Consider the following 14,350-nt stretch of genomic DNA (forward strand, 5'->3'; position numbering starts at 1 on the left):
GTCCAAGCCGATCAACCATTGTAGGATACCATGTTGGGATATAACCAGGAAGCGTTTGTTTTTTATTTTCCTCTGCCTACATGTGTCCAGGTGTGGCGATGTGTATAATACAAGCAATTCTTGTTGTTACGTTTTATTATTTTTCTATCATTTTAAATGCAATGTTTGTTTCTTTTTCTTTGAAACATGTGCCTTGCTTTGTGATTTTGGTCTGACTACAATACAGTAGATGGGTATGTACAATATCTGAGGATCTCTCTCGTGTTCTGGTTTGATTTGTTAGTCGATATCACAGGAAATTACGCAGCCGCCCCCAAACGCCACTGATGAGATATGATATTTGAAACATAAAATCATCAGACGAAACCCAGAAAACTTATTTTAATACGACAGCTACATTTTGGCCTCTTCACACGATGCGTTCACGTGCTCGCAGGAACATTTAACATCTAGGTGTCCCAGGTAAGACGCTGTATTCAGGTGAGAACATTAAAGGTAGTGACAGTGCGACATTTTGGAAAATGCACTTATCTGAAGTAGCTTCAAAAAACAAGATTAGTACGAATCATCTGATCCAACTCTCAGCAAGAAAGTTAATAAGAATATTTCGACTCGCAACTATTTTAATGACTATTTTTAGAGACTTCTTTCAAATAACTGTAGAAAACAAGCGTCACACACTCTGGCTCCATATCTTCCTGAGACCTGAACTTTTGTTTGATTTGATTTATTAATTTGACCATTAAAAAAGACGCTGAAAAGGCAACACATCCTCACTCCGACCTCGTCACACATCGACGTTTGGTCATGGGCTTTCCACGTCCACATATGACGTGCAAGGTACCCTGGGTGTGTTGGTTGTTGACGTTCTGGGACGCCGTGTCAAGTTTTCTTTCTCTTTAAAGATACACTTCTGTTTTCGAAGGAAATTTAAAGTTTACATATAGTCTCTTTAAAAATAAACACACTACGTCGGTACAACACCACAAATATCTTTGTCCCAGGATGTGCCCAAAGGAAATGGCGGCACGTCAGAAACTACAAGGAGCAGAATCGAGTGCTTGGTATATCTGAACTCCAAAAAGTCGAAGATCAACAATATGCACACAAAATATTTTGTAAAACACGTTAAAGTTTTTCCTCGTTTTTTTAAAAATCCTGACGATTTATAAACGTGTGATTTTTCATTCCCGGCTGGCGTTTTATTTGTCTCGTGTCTGCTGAATCAACGTCACTATCGACTTGTTTTGATTTTGAGAGCTGAATCAACATTGATTTCGCAGTTGTTTCATAAACTTTAAATGTTGTTTCAAAATTGTTTTGACATTGAAACAGATCTTTTTGAAATTTCAATGTTGATTTGTGAGAATTTTGTTCACCTTCTTACAACCATCAGAATTAAATGTTGTTTCAGTGTTCGTTATATGTTAAAATAACAACAACTGAGATCATTTCAACCACATAACGACGCTGAAGCTTTGTCGTGTGCCAGCTGGGGATCTAAAAATTTTAAAAATGTAGTGTTAGATATTTGCCCAAAATATGTCCGTACCAGATTTAAAGACTTTCAATCAATCAGAACAAATGTTGCCCTATTTTTCCGAATACTAAATCTAGTTTTGGGGCACAAATGAGCTAATCAGTAAACTGTCCGTTATAATGTTTGGTCCAGCTGTAACCACGTGTAATAAATGTAGGTGTATATTTAAATCTTTCGACCTGATGTTTATGTGAAATTTCCCGGCAGAAAGTATGTTTATCTATTTCGGTGCATGTGAATCGACCACAACTTCCCCTGTCAGAGGCTGCACAGAGGTCAAAGGTCAACTCTCTTTCGTACTCCCACCATACAGACATGCCCTCGTCTCCTCCCCGCACTGCTGCAGATTTATAAACTGTCACTATTTGCCTTTCTCCTCGGGTCTCATTTTGGTCATCTCTCATGTTGGAGGCGTGTGGGGATCAGGGTCAGGCCACAGTGGTGAAAATAACAAACACAGATGGTCAGATATGTTGTGGAGCAAAAGTACTGTTCATTTTCTTTCTTCAAAGAAAAGGCCGAGCTGTTTTTATTTGGTTTTCCGCCTGTGCTTCTCTGAACAGACGCCGACCGGTGTCTCCTCTGCTCTGCAGTGACTGTATGTGGATGCTTGAGAGAGGCTGTGTGAGTGTGTGTGAGAGTGTGTTATGTGTTGCTCTCTGCTGTTGACTGTATGAAACCTGTGTGTGTGTGTGAGTGTGTGTGTGTGTTGTAGTGACTGGACAGTGGTGTGTGCTTGCAGTGACTGCATCTTATGGCCATCTGCTCTGAATAAATAAATGTTCTATACAAACTGCACCGTCAGTCTCGCCTCTGTGATGTCATGTGAACTCTGTGTTTCGAGGTCGTCCTCCAGGGGGCAGCACATACCTGCAATTCAACACTCAGATGTCAGAGCATTTTTAATGAGGCCTTTTAAAGCCCTGTTACTGTCACACAGGTGTGTCTACTTTGTTTGATTGCCTAAAGTGTAGGACATGTACAGAATGTGCTCGCTTAAAGAAGGAGTAGGCGGTTTAATGTCCGCGTCACTGGGCAAAAATCCCATAATGTAGGTCAAGAGTACTGAGAGAAAACTGGACTTCTGCACCTTCTCTTTGCTTCGATTTCAGACTTTTAAAAATCTCGCCATGATGGGAGACTTTGGCCAGTCAGATCACTTACAAACGCACGTCCCTTAAGATGGTGAAAGCCTGATTCAATGGCGAAGAGTCCTGCAGGGAAAGTTGCTACTCCAACAACAACAACTGCCTACACTGCAGAGCAACCCAAAAAAGGAAGACGGACTTTTCAAAAACAGTCTGACAGTAAATAAAACAAGTCAATATCAGCCAAGTGTTTCAGAGATGGAGAGAAAATGTTGCCAATAGTTTAGCCTGCTGCTAACTGGAGCTGGTTCATATTTATGCAGATAACATTAGTCACAGTGTGTCATGTCAGAGGAAACCAGAACTTTCTCTAACTGCAGCAGGATCACAATCACGATTGGGATGATCGAAATGAATGACTAGCTCTCATGCAGGTTTCTGTATGAATAAGGGACACATTGATTTATCGACCACATATCGGTATCAGAAGATAATTTGCGTTGTTGACTGTCGGCTGCTTGCTGATGTTTGTCTTTTGTGTCACAGGGCTACAGACACACAGCGTCCCCTCGAAGCCAAAATTACAGATGACAGCGCATTCACGTAACTGATGAGCAGTCAAACAGTGATAATAGGAATATTGATTGAGAGAACAAAATAATCATAAATATTACAAAAAACAAAAGGACATAAGTATAAAAATACTAATGACAGATAACTGCAGAAATGTAGAATTTACAATCTGTGCAGTTCTAACTTTACATTTAAGCGACACACATTGCAAAGCAACAACAGCAGAGCTCTCTGGGTTGATCTGCGTCTCTGTGGCGTTTGTTTTATCTCCAAGGTAATGGATATAAAAGCAAGAGGGTCAAAGTTCAGAGCGTGATGTTATGAGACAGTAGTGTGTCACAGTTGTGTGGAAACTGTGTGCAACAGTACGTACTTTTTAAGAGCATCATTCACTAGCTGAATCCGTTTCCATTGTACTTTGTCACATTTACCTTTTATGCATAAACCAAATATTCCCCCTCCTCAAAGCAAAAAACCTTTTTTTTTTTTCAAATATTTTGGCATTTCCACTCTGGGTTTTTCAATGTGCAGATTTAAAATGGATGGAAACACATTTAATGTTTAATGTAGGTCTTTTTTCATTACGTGTGATTATGAAGGTCATTAGAAGCAGTTAAAGCAACTCTTACCTTTCTTGCAAGTCCCACTCCACCTCCCTCCAAAGGCCTACTCCCCCCTCCTCCATTACGTCCTCATGACGTCTATGATAGATGTAGGCATTGGCAAGGTAATGTTAGATACACAGAAGAATACAATGATTGTCGGAGTTTTCTTAGAACCATGTGAGAATGGTATAATTATGAGTTTTTATTTCTGTTGGAATTCATTTACCTTTTAGTGTGCCATCAGCTTATTAATAGCATTTTAACCTAAACAAAGAAAAGTGTAAAATTTCCAGAAAGGTAAATGTCGCTTTAAATGTCTCGGAAAAGCCAGAGGGTCGACCTTGAGGTTTTTCTTCCTTGTATCAAACAACTAACTCCAAGGAATAAAAACAAACAAACTAGAATTACACCCTGTAGTTGTACGCCTCTGCGCAGTTTCTCTGACAGTCTCTGTCCATGTCTGTAAAAACATGGTTTCAAAACTAGAGTCGCCAATTCAGTATCTGACCAATCTGGAAATCCATCATCAATCAATCTGGAAAAAACATAATCTTCTTCTGGGCATAATTCAAAATTTGTTTCATGAGAGGGAGGGTAATAAAAAGTATCATCTAAGAGGAAAACTCAAATTACAACAACAAAGTGTCAGAACCACTCTAAAAGTATGTGTATTTCTGTTTGCGGGGTAATTCTATGGAATGGTTTAGATGAAGAGGTTAAACTCAGTAAAAATGTTCATCAGTTCAAAAGGAAGTTTAGAAAAGGAGTGTTTGAAATGTACAGCAGGGAGGAGGAGGAGGAGGAGGAGGAGGAGGAGGAAAATGACATAAACTGATGAGATGATTGTGGGGAAGAGGGGATTCAGAGAGTGACTAAGTGTGTTTTCGTTGTATTGACTCTATTTGTGCTGTCTGGGGGTTGGGCTAGATAAGCTTTGCTTCTTCCTGTGTTGTTGTTGTTTGTTTGTGGTTGTTACATTGTTTGTTATCAGTGGTGTCCTGTGGATTTGTTGTGTTGTATGTGTTGTATTATTTTGTTTGGTTTGAAATGAATGAATAAACTAAACTAAGCTTTAGCACAAGCCTATGGCATTTTACATTGTATGAATTAGCCTAGCAGCTAGCAGAGATTTCCTCTGCTCATATGAAGCCAGGATAAATCACACACAAGACTTAAAATGCTATTTTAGTGGAGGCTTTATTGTCTTCACAATTTATTGTTTCTTATCTGTGAAATTAAAGTAAATCAAAGCTTTGTTTCCACTGAGGGAAATGGTTTCAGCTCACAGAGACAGACAGGTCTGCCTGTAGTATAGTATAAACACTCACAATAGCGTAGTCTATGTGCGCAGTCTGCAGCATGGAGCTGACACACAAGTATAAATCTTGCTTAAGCCTGTGGGCTGTCTGCTCCCAGATCACAAACTAAATCAACATTGTGGCTCGTTTGGAAACTTTTTTTCATATTACAAACACAGTTCACTGAAATATGTTTCTGAAAACATTTTGATGTTAAAAATAAGCTGTGAATCTAAGAATCTAATGCAGATGCCTCGTCTCTCAAAACGCAACACTGCGCTACAAGAACAGGAGTGATGGTTAAAAACTGAAACAGTATGCGTTTCCTGAAGGAGAACCACACTGAGCATGTGCTGAACCTTTAATGGTGCGTATGTACCGACAGGTGTAATCAAACTCTGTTGATATACTGTTTGTGTGTGACTCAGCAAATTTGTCAAGTTGAACTTTAACTGGTAATAAACCAGTTCAATAAACACAGAGCCCACTGGGTTGTGAAATACCTGCTGCTTATCTAGATTGTACAGGTGTGTGTCCTTTGTCAAAGTCTGAATAAATCACATTTCACCTATAAAAGTTTGATTTTGACCATAAATTACAGATTTAAAGATCTATGTAGCATCAAAAGTAGGTTTTACAGACTAGTCAAAGTGTTTCTGCCTGAGTCATCGTCTTGTTTTCCTCACGGGAAAAAGGTCATTGACTTTTTTTGGCCTTGATACGGTGCTTGTTGAGGTTGCTTAGCAACCACAGACGCAACCTGCCACCGCGTCATTGAAAGCTGGCACAGAAAAGGAACAAGAGTAGCGCCCCGCGCCCAACCTTGTGTTTTCCAGGTGATTAAAGACGCGGCATGTGTACGGCCCCTTATAGTTAGATAAAGGTCCGTTTTTAAAGTCATCATTTTTCTTATAAATATAGTAATAATAAAGTCTATTGATACTGATATTATAAATACAGTAATAATAAAGTCTATTGATACTGATATTATAAATATAGTAATAATAAAGTCTATTGATACTGATATTATAAATACAGTAATAATAATAATACTAAACTATTGATATTGATATTATAAATATAGTAATAATAAACTCTATTGATTTTGCACCTTTCCAAACACAGTCACAAAGTGCTGCACAATAAAACACAAGGGGAATGAAACATTCTTTGAAACACTGATCAGTTTCATTGATCAGTTTCATTGATCAGTTTCAGAAGTGTTTAAACCATAACTTCAACAGATACCAGTTCTTACACTTTTTACCTTCCATAATGTCATAACATTGTATTTTTGCAGTTTGTTTTCATTCAAAGACACAGAAACATTGAACTCCAATTTGATGTCATTTTATTAGGACTAATGATGGTATAGTCTAATATGATTGACATTGGCGGGAAAACCTGAGTACCAGGAGAAAACCCATGAGTAGATAATAATAATCTACAGAAGATGTCAGTGCTATATCGTAGGCAAATGGATTTGCCTGTGTCCCTTTGCCTACGATATAGCACTTATGAGTACCATTACCTGGAGGACACAGACATCTCTGGGAGGCAATTGTTGCCCAGCTCAGGCTGAGCTGGGCAACAATTGCCTCCTCCTCTACCCCTTCTTGTCTGCTCTAGTTTGTTCTTCTTTCTAGAGCATTTTTTTTCCAATGTGATTGACATTGGCGGGAAAAACCTGAGTACCAGGAGAAAAACCCGAGGAGATGTAATCATCTCTGTCAGTGCTATATCGTAGGCAAATGGATTTGTCTGTGTCCCTTTGCCTACGATATAGCACTTATGAGTACCATTACCTTGATGACTGGGACACAGACATCTCTGGGAGGCAATTGTTGCCCAGCTCAGGCTGAGCTGGGCAACAATTGCCTCCTTCTCTACCCCCTTCTTCTCGTCTGCTCTTTCTAGAGCATTTTTTTTGAATGTGATTAACACTTACGGGCGAACCTGAGCACCAGGAGAAAACCCCACATAAAAGGAAGAAGCTATGGGAGCTACTGATGCCCAGCCTGAGCTGAACAATCAGCAGCCTCCATTTCTTCTTCCATCTTCTCAGCTCCTCTTGCTTTTGCTGCCTTCTGCTGCATTTTGTTCTTCATCTTCTGCAGCTGGGTCTCTCTGTCGTCTGAAGACCTCCTTGGAAACAGCAAGAAGCGTTTCCTCTGCTTATTGACATACAAGCAGAGGTCCTCCAGTTCCACCTTCTCACCCATCAGCTGTTTCACTTCTGCCTGATGTTTCTCAGCAAGCTCCTCTGTAATGTTGGTTTCCAGAGTGTTGCACTTGTCCTCCCAGACTCTCTGGCTCTGGAGGAGTTCATCATCCTTACGGGAGAGCTCTTCTGTTTTCTCCGAGAGCTTTTTGAGGAGACCGTTGTTGTCCTTGGTGAGACGCAGGATCTCAGCGTCTCTCTGTTGGATCTCTGCCTCGACCTTGACTCTAATTTGAGTCTGCTGTGACTCCCAGCTCTGTTGACGTTCTTCAGCCTCTTTGTAGAGGCTGTCCTTGACAGTCTGGAGTTTCTCCTCCCAGGCTCTCTGGCTCTGGAGGAGTTCATCAGCTCTGGAGGTCAGCTCTTGTGCTGTCTCTGTAAGTTTGTTAGCGAGACAGTTGTTGTCCTCGGTGAGACGCAGGATCTCAAGGTCTCTCTGATGGATTTGCTCTTCCATCAGAGAGGCCTTGATGGTGAATTCATTCACCTGCGTCTCACATTTCTTGGTGTTTTCTTCCATTTTCTCAGTCAGAGCATCATATTTAGCCTGCCAGGCTTCCTCGCTCTGCTGGAGAGCAGCATCTTTGGTGGTCATCGCTGTGTGCGCGTCTGACATCGTCAGAAGGAGACTCTGTTGCTCCTCGCGGATTTTCTGGAGTTCAGCACCCATCTGATGGATCTGTTTTTTCAGCTGGGCTTCCTTCTGCTGGTACTCCCGCCGTACCTGGCTCTCGACCTCCTGCCTCAAAACCTGCTTGATATGGTTTGATGCAGTTTGTTTTTCGGCCTCATACTTAGCGACCATCTCCTCAAACTGCTGCTTGCTGTTCTTCTCTTGGTGCTGGAGAGACAATGTGAGGTCGTAGTTCTGTGTTTCCAGCTCACAGACTCTCTCAGCGCTTTTTTTGAACTCAGAGCTGAACCCGCTGTCTCTGGCCTCGAGCAGCTCCTCCAGACGCTTGATCTGGTCCTTCTTCTTCTTGATGATGTGGCATAACTTCTGGTTTTCCTCATCAACAAGGTCTCCCCAAGAGGCATTGTTGGGCTGATGGTGGTGATGTTGTGGAGGTCTACGACGGCCCGCAGCATCACCAGCTGGTCTCTGTCTGTTGTTTGTTCTTTTGTCCATCGTTATGTGTATAGATGGCCAACAGACTGCTTGACTCAGAAATACTCACTGTGTGTGTGTAAGATCGTCTGTATAATAGACTAAGTACGCGACACTAGTGTGTGACTGAAATTATGTGATATCCTGGGGCTACTTACCAATTTCAATTCCTTTGATCTTTCGATGTGTTCCGTGCGCCGAAGTGTCACAAAGGAGTTGGAACACTGATGGCTCCGCCCCCCCCCCCCCCCCCCCCCCATTCACTCCACATAGAATTTAAAAGTGGGCGGGGCTATTCCAGAGAGGGCCACGCCCCCCCATAGAATTTAAAAGTGGGCGGGGCTATTCCAGAGAGGGTTCCCACAGGTCCTGACAGTTCTTTCAAGTTTTTTAATTTGAGTGGACAGAAATTAAGGTCTTGAAAGGTTTATAAAAATAAACACAAACAGACATTTGGTTACTGAAAGTGCTTGAATTCATATATTTGTGCAACAATACAAACTGTAGTTGTTTTAATATTGTCAGCCATCACTGTGACACACTGATAATCGTTGTCTGTGAGCTCCTGTAAAGCTGCTAGTCCTCATTATAAAAGTTCCCAGATGTTGTTTTTGAGGCTAAACGCCAACAAAATGGAGTGAAGCTGAATATTTTGTTCAATAAAAGCATTACATCCATCTTGTTTTAATAACTTTTGAATTCTGGACTTAACAGTAATTTGGAGTTAAATGTTTTTGGAAACAATCCTACACAGCCTCGACTGGAATCCAATTCCAGTGTATTAAAACCCTGACTCCAAAAAAATAAAAAACAAAAACAAATAAATAAAAACAAAATGCAATAATTCCACAAACGTCCTTGACCAAGGTTCAGTTAAATATGGTAAAATGAAATATATTTAATGTTTAAATTTCGACTCTGATGTGTTGAATGCTCATTTACTCCATTATATGTCGAAAAGGATTTGCAAATCATTTAGTTATGTTTTTGTGCTTGTTTTAAACAGCGTCACGACTTCTTTGGAATCAGGATTGTACTGATAATATTAGTGTGGCGTGATCTTGAACTGCAACTGTGCAGAAATACTGGGTTGAAACAGCATGAATAGGTTTGAAAAAAATACAAAAAAGCTGTGCAGGATCTGAATGCTGATTCAGAATTCAAATGTCAACGGTATAAATGAAGCTTTGAAGCTTCAGTCCATGTCTGACCTGTACAAATCAGCTTCACTATAACTCGCAGCATTCACAGACAAACACTTGTCTTTATCTGGACACATTTTCCCCACAAATACAACATGCTAACGTTATTAGCACAAGCCTATGGCATTTTACATTGTATAAATTAGCCAAGCAGCTATTAATCTTTCCTCTACTCATATGGAGCCAGGGACAACAGCAACATGTAACAAAGGTAACGTTACAAAATTCAGCTCCATTACAGCTCACAAGGTTCACTGACAAAACAACTGTCTTATACTAAACAGCTCTGCTCATATGAAGCCAGGATAAATCACACACAAGACTTAAAATGCTATTTTAGTGGAGGCTTTATTGTCTTCACAATTTATTGTTTCTTGTCTGTGAAATTGAGGGAAATGGTTTCAGCTTATAGAGACAGACAGGAGGTCTGCGTCACTGTGACGTGTAGTTACATGTCAGGGGTGTAGTGTACATCCTCTACATCATTTATGCTCCAAGGTTTACAACAGGAGCATAACTACAACCTCCTCCATCGTTGTCTTTGTTTGTTGTTGTCAGGAAGTTTTGAATCCTCACTCTAGTGCCATCTAATGTAGTGGGCAGTGATGGAGACACTGTTTGAAATGAACATGTTTGTTTTTGTTGGTGAAGGGAGCAGAAATGAGCCTTTAAAATGCTGCATTTTTAAGGTCAGGGATCTCGCCGCTTCCCAGCATTGGAGGCTTGATGGGCGTGCCACTAATGCAGGATTTATACTTCTGCGTCGACGAACAGCCTACACTGTACCCTATACCCTAGCCTGACGTGCACCTCCCCAGAAATGTAACTCCACGTCACAGTGACGCAGACCTCCTGCCTGTCTCTGTGAGCTGAAACCATTTCCCTCAGTGGAAACAAAGCTTTCATTTACTTTAATTTCACAGATAAGAAACAATAAATTGTGAAGACAATAAAGCCTCCACAAAAATAGCATTTTAAGTCTGGGTAAGCATGGGTAGACAGGTAGAGACAGACAAGAGCCTCTTTTTGAACAGAAGAAACTGGCAAATGCAAATTTTAAATACGCTCTTAGATTTATTAAAAGGAATGAGAATTCTATGAGATCTGAGTCATTGGCTAAAAAGTTGCAAAATAATAGTTATACTGATTTCTGGAAAGAGATTAGAGCAATGAACAACTGCAAAATGTCCTTGCCAGCAAATATTGATGGAGCCAGTGGTTCAGATAAAATTTCCCAGATGTGGCAGAAACATTATTGTGAACTGTTTAACTGTGTTGGGAGGAATACTTTTATCGAATATGATGAAGATGTTGTTTTTAATAAAGAGGTTCATTGTGTGGTCTTGGCTTTAGATGACAATAAATCATGTGGAGCTGATATGATAACTGCTGAGCATCTTAAATATGCCAGCAAAAAACTTTGCCCCCTGCTTACTATCTGTCTGACTGGCTTTTTAGTTCATGGGATTTTGCCTGACTCCATCCTATCTGTTTTATTAGTGCCTGTAATTAAGGACAAAGCTGGCAAAATAAGGGTCTGTCCCAAGACTCACACTTCCCCTAAAAATTAGCCCTAGGCCTTGTTTTTGAAGTTCCCGTGAAGGGCTAGGGCAGGCCTGGAATTTCGTCATTTTAGGGGCAAGGGCACTTGGCCTTTTGTGTTGTCAATTTTTTGAGGGCACAAAGGCCAAATGCCAGGACAGCAAGGCCATAAAATAAAACAATGATTTTAATTCCACGTCCATAATGAATTTAATTTAAGGACTAAACTTTATTGTTGTTATTGTGATGTACTGTATTGTTTTTATGTATTATTCATTCTGTGTTGTTTTAAATGGTCTGTCCTGACTACAAGAAAAGTTTCCCTTTTGGGACAATAAAGTTACCTAACCTATCCTAAGGATGTATAACTATCTGTGAAATGAATAAATAAAACAAGCTCAAGTAATAATAATGAGTATAATAAGTAATAATATGATTTATTTATTTAATAGCACTAAACCCAATGTGTTTTAAATATAGAACAACCAGGTTCATGTATTTATAAGCAAACAATCTTAAATATTAGGCCTAAATATTTTTTGAGTGTACATGATAAACGGATTCACTGAACAAGACTGGCTTACAATTATTTTTGATGTGTTGTTAGATAGCTAACAAACAAACAAAGTACAGCAGGGCTGTTCAATTACTATTTCAACTGGGCTGCATTTCAAAACCAGATCATGTCGACAGGCCACATTTTTGGCAGCGAGCAACAGATCCACTTTTTTTTTGCATACATAGCCTATATATATTTACACAGGCATGGCCCTCCTCAACATGATGTAGAAACAGAGTAAAAGAGAGCTATCAATGCACAGAAGCATAATAAGTGACATTAACAGCATCTCCCTCTCTCCTCTCCTCCACACACACACACACACACACACACACCTCACCTCCTGATGCTTTCCTTACAGGTCAGTTACACAGGATATAGTTTTATACAGTCCATGGCAGCAACAGTCATGTTTACAACAACAAAGTCACCATTTAAAACCCAGTAATATCTCACTGGAATATAAAAATTCCTCCTGACATCACAACACTGAGTGAAGAAAGTCACGTTATCTCAGCATGAAGACAAACATCAGTATCAGTCATTCATCCTGCTCTCTGTCCCTCCTCTACTGAGGACACTCACTGGCTGCAGGTCGCTGCCTCAGGTACATGTTCAGATAAAGTGTTAGCCTACACACACACAGCTTTCATTTTAGTTTAAGTCTGTAACACTTTGCTGTTAACACCGCGATTGTAAATGATAATAGCAGTGAATGAGACTGCAGACAGAGCGGATTGAATTGTATTGATAAAGTATTGGCTTGGCCGGCAGAGGTTTTATCGCACTTACTTACAGAGACATGCAGGGATGTCCCGGCCGCCGATATTAGCAAAAAACGTGCATCGGCATCGGATCGGACTGCATGGAAAAATGCCAATCCAAGAACTCCAATCCAGTTTTTCATAGAGTCCGATCCAGGTTTTCCAGCCAGCCCAGTGCTCCGCGATTCAAGCAGTCCATTCCAGTGATCCGCTCAAGCACTTAGTATCAATCCAGCAGCAGCAGGCTGGCACTGACACTACAAAAATAACTGAAAAGGAAAGGCTGCATTGTTTGTTAAATGTCAACAATGTTTTGTGGTGTTAATCTATTTTTTATTTATTAGGGGGCCAAAGCACAAGTGTGTGTTAGACATTTTAAAGATTTCTTGTGTTGATTTATTTTCTATTTATTAAGGGGCCAAAGCAGCCAAAGCAAACCAGCTATATGTTTTATTTAATGTTAATGTTCAAGTTTAAAGTTTGTTTGTTTAACCCTGTTAACAATAAACAGGTCAGTTTCTCATATCAACTGTTGTGGATCATTCTAACTAACCTGATTAAGTAGTTCTTGTTAGAGTAATATCGCTTGATCAAACTTTTTCTAACATGACTGACAACAAAACAAGTGAATATGTGTAATACGTGCTTGGATCAGATCAGTATCGGTATCGGCCAAAACTCAAGGCTGTAATATCGGATCGGAAGTTAAAAAGCTGGATCGGGACATCCCTAGCAACAAGCATTTGTCGTCAACTAGAGTCATCTTGAAGTTATATTCCCTTCTTCTGCACTGTGTCCCCACCGCTGCACAATGATGATACATGAAAACGAAACTTTAAAAAGTAACGCCGATAGTGGTGGAGCTTACTGTTATTACAGTGTTGATTAAATTTACCTCGGGTTGTTTAATACCGGGTCTCAGTACCGATCCCTGCCCGGGCGTTTGATGAGGTCTCCTGGTTGGCCGGTGATAGACTGGTGTCAAACTGTCGTTGCAGCCTGTCCGAGCACTTCATGCTAGGCTCGAATTAAACCCACCACTGGTGATGTACGCATCGTCTCATTTGATGTTGCTCAATAAGACTCCAGAATGTCATCTCATTTTTTTCTCAATAGACGCAGGTGTCAAAGCCGTGTTGACAGGAAAGAGGCGGAGGAGAAAACCGCAAAATCACCTTGGGCAGTGTGGGCGGGGCATCAAGGCCACTGTGGCCTACAATGTAAATTGCAGAATCTGTCTTGAGAGATTAGCATCTGACCAAATGTCTCCCCTTCTGTTCCTGAGATATGACACTGTGTCGTGGCCAAAAAGTGTTTTTATGCACATTATGATGTCACAGTGAAGTTGACCTTTGACATTTTGGATATAAAATGTCATCACTTCATTATTTGAACTCACTGCACATTTGTGTGAAATTTTGCCATAATTAGTGTATGATTTCTTGAGTTTTGGCCAAAAACATGTTTTGACCTTTGATGAATTCTTGTCAGAGTATTCTTCAGTCAATGTGGACGTTTGTGTCAAATTTAAAGAAATTCCCTCGAGGCGTTTGTCAGGTATTGTGTTCACGAGAATGAGACAGATGCAAGGTCACACTGTCTTTGACCTGTGGCCACCAAAATTTAATCAATTCATTGTCGAGTCCGAGTGGATGTTTGTGCCAAACTTGAAGAAATTCCTTCAAGGTATTCTTGTGATATCACGTTCACAAGAATGACACAGACAACATCACAGTGAAACTGACCTTTGTGCACAAAATTCTAATCAGCGTGTTCTTCCGTCCAAGTGGACTTTCGTGCCAAATTTAAAGAAATTCCTTCAAGGCATTCTTGAGATATTGCGTTCACGA

Source organism: Epinephelus lanceolatus, chromosome 18 (assembly GCF_041903045.1).
Source record: "Epinephelus lanceolatus isolate andai-2023 chromosome 18, ASM4190304v1, whole genome shotgun sequence".
NCBI classification, from domain to species: Eukaryota; Metazoa; Chordata; class Actinopteri; order Perciformes; family Serranidae; genus Epinephelus; species Epinephelus lanceolatus.